A 6,000-nucleotide genomic window follows, 5' to 3' on the forward strand; every position below is an offset into this window, starting at 1 on the left:
CAGTGGCTTATCATACTCAGGCCTGTGGCCACAGGAGTTTTGGCTGTTCCCTCTGCTCAAAACTCAGCAAGAAGGAGCTGCAATTTGGGGTCAGCCTCCTGTAATGCCTGCAGGGAGCAGTAAATCCATCAGTGAGTGCTGAAGCTATTCCTGTTCTCTTTCTGCAGCCCAGCTGTGACTGAACACTATTCAGGCTGGATCCTGGGAATGAGTTGTTGAAAGCCTTATTAGGTGCCCCCCAGGTATTCACTCATGCGTTAAACTCCCTCACTTTCCAAACTGCTGCACTTGGACTTGCCAGATTGCCCAGTGCTGCTTTCTGTTCAGAGAATAATACAAAAAGCATTTTTGCAACTATGTCTATTTTTGGCTGACTCAATCCTGGAATGGTTGAGGGCAGTTTGGACATGAATCCCTTAGGCTGAGTTTTGGAGGTGCAGCCCTTTTCAGACAGGGAGAAGAGAGCAGTTAAAGCTGTGTCTGGCTGTGGAAACTGCATGTCTGTCCAGTTCCTGGGCCACAGATCTTGCAAGCTAAAGGGCAATGCTAGCGCCCGTGGGCGCAGAGCATGTTGCAACTGGCAAGGTGAAAGAAGTGCTTCATGATGGGGTTCATCTAGTTATTGTAAATGTGACTCATCTGCACATACTTTGATCTCCCATTGGGCTGAAAGGCCTGAAACCGAAGTGCAGATGGCTTGTGAATGTGCCTTTATGTATTTACTAGAAGTCTGGTCAGCTTTGTGGGCCAAACCACTGGGTGTATGGCCAAGGCAATAGGAGAAAAGACCTGCTTAAACCTTTCCTCTTGAGAAAGCCCTGTGTGGGAGACAGCTGTGTGCCATGCCTGTTCTGGGGACTAAGAAATCATGAGACTTCTAGTCTATGGGAATTTATTCTAATAGTTTTGGATGGAAGGATAGTTGCATCTTACTTCTGTGTTATTTCATAGATTGATAGAATGCTTTGGGTTGGAAGAAACCTTAAAGGTTATCTAGTTTCAATTCCCCTCCCTTCTGCCATGGGCAGGGACATCTTACACCAGACCAGGTTGCTCAAAGCCCCATCCAACCCACCCTTCGACGCTTTCAGGGATGAGGCATCCACAAGTTCTCTGAGCAACCTGTTCCAGTGACTCACCACCCTCACAGTATAGAATCACAGAATATCCTGAGTTGGAAGGAACCCACAAGGATCATTGAAGTCCAACTCCCGGCCCTGCACAGGACCTCCCCAAGAATCACATCATGTGCCTGAGAGCATTGTCCAAATGCTCCTTAAACTCTGACAGGCTTGGTGCTGTGACTACTTCCTTGCAAATATCTAAACTAAACCTGCTTTCTTTCAGTTGAAAGTCATTACTTCTTGTTCTACCACTCCTTGGACTTGTCAGAAGTCCCTCTCCAGCTTCCTTGTAGGCCCCCTTTAGGTACTGGAAGGCTACTGGGGTCTTCTCTCTCCTCCAGACTAAACAACCCCAAGTCTCTCAGACTATCTTCTTAGGAGAGCTACTCCAGTCCTCTGATCACCTTCATGGCCCTTCTCTGGACTCACTCCAACAGGCCCACATTCCTCTTTTATTTGGGGTCCCAAAGCTGGATGCGGTATTTCAGGTGGGGGTCTCATGAGAGTGGAGGAAATGGGCAGAAGCACCTCCCTCGACCTGATGGCCACACTGCTTTTGATGCAGCCCAGGATATGGTTGGCTTTCTGTGCTGCCAGTGCACATTGACTGGTTATGTCAAGCTTCTTGTCCATCAACACCCCCAAGTCCTTCTCTTCAGGGCTGCTCTCAATCTATTCTCTGCCCAGCCTGTATTGGTGCTTGGGATTGCCCTGACCCAAGTGCAGGACCTTGCACTTGGCCTTACTGAACTTCATGAGGTTTGCACAGCCCCACCTCTCAAGCCTCTGAATGGCATCCCTTCTCTCTAGCCTGTTGACCACACTACACAGCTTGATGTTGTCAGTGAACTTGCTGAGGGAGCACTCGATCCCACTGTCCATGTTTCCAACAACAATGTTAAACAGCACCAGTCCCAATACTAACCCCAGAAAAACACCACTCATCACTGATCTCCACTTGGACATTGAACTGTTGCCTGTAACTCTTTGAGTGTGACCATCCAGCCAACTCCTTATCCACCAAGTGGTCCCTCTCTCAAATCCATGTCTCTTCAGTGTAGAGACAAGGATGTCATGCAGGACAGTGTCAAATGCTTTGCACAAATCCAGGTGGATGATGTTAGTTGCTCTTCCCTTGTACACCAGTGCTCATAGAAGGCTACCAAATTTGTCAGGCATGGTTTGCACTTAGTGAAGCCATATTGACTATCAGTAATCATCTCTATATTTTCCATGTGTCTTACCATAGTTCCCAGGAGAATCTGCTTCATGATCTTACCAACCACCAAGGTGACACTGACAGGCTTGTAGTTATCTGGGTCTTCATATTTCCCTTTTTAAAAAATGCTTCCCCATTTCCAGTCAGTGGGAACTTCAGCAGACTGCCATGACTTCTCAGATAAAGGCTTAACCACTTCCTCTGCCAGTTCCCTCAGGACCCACAGATGTATCTTATCAGGTCCCATGGACTTGTGCAGCTTCAGGTTTCTTAGGTGGTCTCAAACCATTTCTTATCCTACAGCAAGTGGTTCTTCATTCTCCCAGTCCCTGCCTTTGCCTTCTGTGACTTGGGTGGTGTGGCTGGAGCACTTGCCAGTGAAGACTGAGGCAAAAAAGTCATTGAGTGCCTCAGCCTTCTCTGTCCTGTGTATTCGTCTCCCATTTTCCCTTTTATCACTGATGTAAATGTACAAGCTTTTCTTGCTGCCCTTTACATCCTGGCCAGGTTTAATTCTGTCAGGGCTTTAGCTTTCCTAACCTGATCCCTGGCTGCAGTTTCTCAGTATTCCTTCCAGGCTACCTGTCCTTGCTGCCAAATTTGTATCCTCTCTTTTTGTGTTTGAGTTTGTCCAGGAGCTTCTGGCATTTTTCCCAGCCTTGGACTTCATTGGAATGTATCACTCTTGAGCTTGTAGGGGGTGAGGATATTAAAAGCTTTCTTGGACCCCTCTTCCCTCCAGGGCTCTACAAAGCAGGTACCTGAAGAGGCCAAAGTCAGCTCTCCTGAAATCCAGGGTAGTTAGCTTGCTGTGAACAAACTGCCCAGTTTTGCTCCACAGGAGGATCCTGCCTGCTTTGGGGGAAAGCACAGGAATATTTCAGGTTAGTTAGAGAAACCTTGCAAATGAAAGGAAAATGCTTTTCTTCTTGGCAAGGTGTCAGATCCATGCAGTACAGCCCGCCTTCAGTGTGCTTGATACCTTCAGCACATATTTTTGAGGCAGTCAGTACATCAGTGGAGACAAAAATAATTTGATCACTAGTAGTGTTCCCCAGAGCTCAGTATTGGGCCCAGTCCTGTTCAATATCTTTATTGATGATCTGGAGGAGAGGATCAAGTGTACCCTCAGTAAGTTCACAGAAGACACCAAGTTGGTTTGACACCTCTGCTGGAGAGTAGGAAGGATCTGCAGAGGGATCTGGACAGGCTGAATCCGTGGGCTGAGGCCAATGGTATGAGGTTCAACAAGGCCAAGTGCCAGGCCCTACACTTTGACCACAACAACCCCATGCAGCACTACATGGGAAGAGTGCTTGGAAAGTGGCCCAGCAGAAAAGAACCTGGGGGTGCTGGTCAACAGCGGCTGAACATGAGCCAGCAGTATGCCCAGGTGGCCAAGAAGGCCAATGGCATTCTGGCTTGTATTAGAAAAAGTGTGGCCAGCAGGACCAGGGCAGTGATTGTCCCCCTGTACTCAGCACTGCTGAGGCCACACCTCCAATGCTGTGTCCAGTTTTGGGCCCCCTCACTGCAAGAAAGACACCGAGGCGCTGGAGCGTGCCCAGAGAAGGACAAGTAAGGTGGTGAAAGGTCTAGAGACTAAGTCCTATGAGGATCAGCTGAGGGAGCTGGGGGTGTTTAGTCTGGAGAAAAGGAAGCTCAGGGAGATCTCATCACACTCTACAACTGCCCGAAAAGAAGCCATAGCCAGGTGGGTGTCGGTCTCTTCTCCCAGGCAACCAGAGACAGGACAAGAGGAAATGGCCTCAAGCTGATTCAGGGGAGGTTTAGGTTGGACATTAGGAAGAATTTCTTCACAGAAAGGGTTGTTAAACATTGGAATGGACTGCCCAGGGAGGTCATGGAGCCACCATCCCTGGAGGTGTTCAAGAAATAAGTGGATGTGGCACTTAGTGCCATGGTCTATTTAACAAAATAGTGATCAGTTAAAGGTTAAATTGATGATCTCAGAAGTCTTTTCCAACGTAAATGATTCTGTGATTTTGGTGTGGAAAGGCCAGTGAAATCACCAGCTGCAGAGAATGGGAAGCATAGGTATAAGCAGAGCAGGATTAGTCTTGTGTACCTTGTGCCTTCCCTTTTATACCAAGGTAAAAAAACCCATCTCTCTAGACTTGTGTCCTGCAGTTCTGCCAGCATCTGCTTCTTTCTAGCCTTGTGTCCCCTTGGGGAAGACAACAGGTAACCCTTGCAGTCCCAAAGTGGCGTGTGCTGCCTGGATCTGCCATTGGAATGTTCAAACACGTATTCTTGGCCTAAAAGCCACTGACCTATGGGCTGGAGCAAGGGGTGAATCTGTGAAGGGGAATATCATTGTTTGCCATGGTTCCTATCCTCTCATAATAAAAATTCACTGGGAAAACTGTATCACTGTTAGCCCTTTCTGGAGTACTTTTGCTGCTGAATTTCAAAGGTTGCTACTAAATCATCAGGGTGAGAAAGTTCTTTATGAAATGTCACAGAAGTCCTGTCCTCCCTTTTCCTAAAATGACAGGCTGCTTCAAAGCTCTGAGAGACTGTTTGACTTCCAGAAGGATGCCCCGTGTGCCACATCCTGTATGAACTGCCTGGCAGGATTTGCTGCTTGCATGAGGTACAGGATTTCCTGCTGCTTGGTCCTTGGAATGTATGCAGAGGGCCCTCACCCAGAGTCTGGAGGGCTTAATACTGGTGACGGTGGGAATCTGTCATATGGGTGGGTGGGATTTTGGGCACCTGAGAAAGTATGGAGGGCTGCAGGATGGTGGTCATGCCTCCAGGATGGCATGGCCTGATCATTCTTGCCCTGGGAAATAGGAGAGGTTTCTACTGGTGGTTATAGCCTCCCTCCCAGGGCAGGCATAAGCTGTGGGCCACAGGAAAATTTGGTACCCAACACTATTCCCAGCCTGGCGCAGTCTCATTAAGGCTAAGCAATAAAGAGAGCAGATGGCCCTGGCTAGCTGCCTGTCCCCTTCACCTTTGCCTCCCCAGCCACTTGTGCAGGAAGGAGAGGGCAGGCAGACACAGCAGTCATGGGCAGGGTAAAGCTAGGATGAACTGTCTCCATTTCCTAAGTATGAATCCCTCTGTAGCACTGATTTGGTCCCTGACACTTATTCAGTGGTGAGAACAGAGTTGCAAACATCTCTGTGGCATATCCTACTCTCCACCAAGGGAGGAAGGCTTGCTTCCAGCATGTTCCCCAGCCTGGTTTGTAGCTTATGCCATCCCATGTCCCATTCTTTCCTCGGGGTTGATTGATCCAATTGCAAAGCATTTTACACCTGACTTGAATTGAATTTCCTCTGACATGTCAAATCCTGTCTTTGCCAGGTCTTTAAGGTCATCTGATGAATCTACTTTTTGGCATTCCTCTGGGCTCATTTTCTTTAACATAAGGCACAATATTTCTAAGAGAGTGTACAGTGACTTCTAACCCACAGTATGGAAGCTGGGACCATTTTCCTGCTGTTCCTTTCTATGTATGTCTTTTCTAGTCTGACCGTAAGCCATGAATAGCTCTTGTCATCAGATCAAGGTGCTTTATTTTCTCTAATTTTACATCTATCTTTCATCTAGATGATATTTCTCTTCCTGACAAGAAATCTTAATGGGATAACACAAAGTCCTTTATGGAGGTCAAAATTATCA

Source organism: Lepidothrix coronata, unplaced genomic scaffold, assembly GCF_001604755.1.
Source record: "Lepidothrix coronata isolate B3197 unplaced genomic scaffold, Lepidothrix_coronata-1.0 Scaffold13, whole genome shotgun sequence".
NCBI lineage: Eukaryota > Metazoa > Chordata > Aves > Passeriformes > Pipridae > Lepidothrix > Lepidothrix coronata.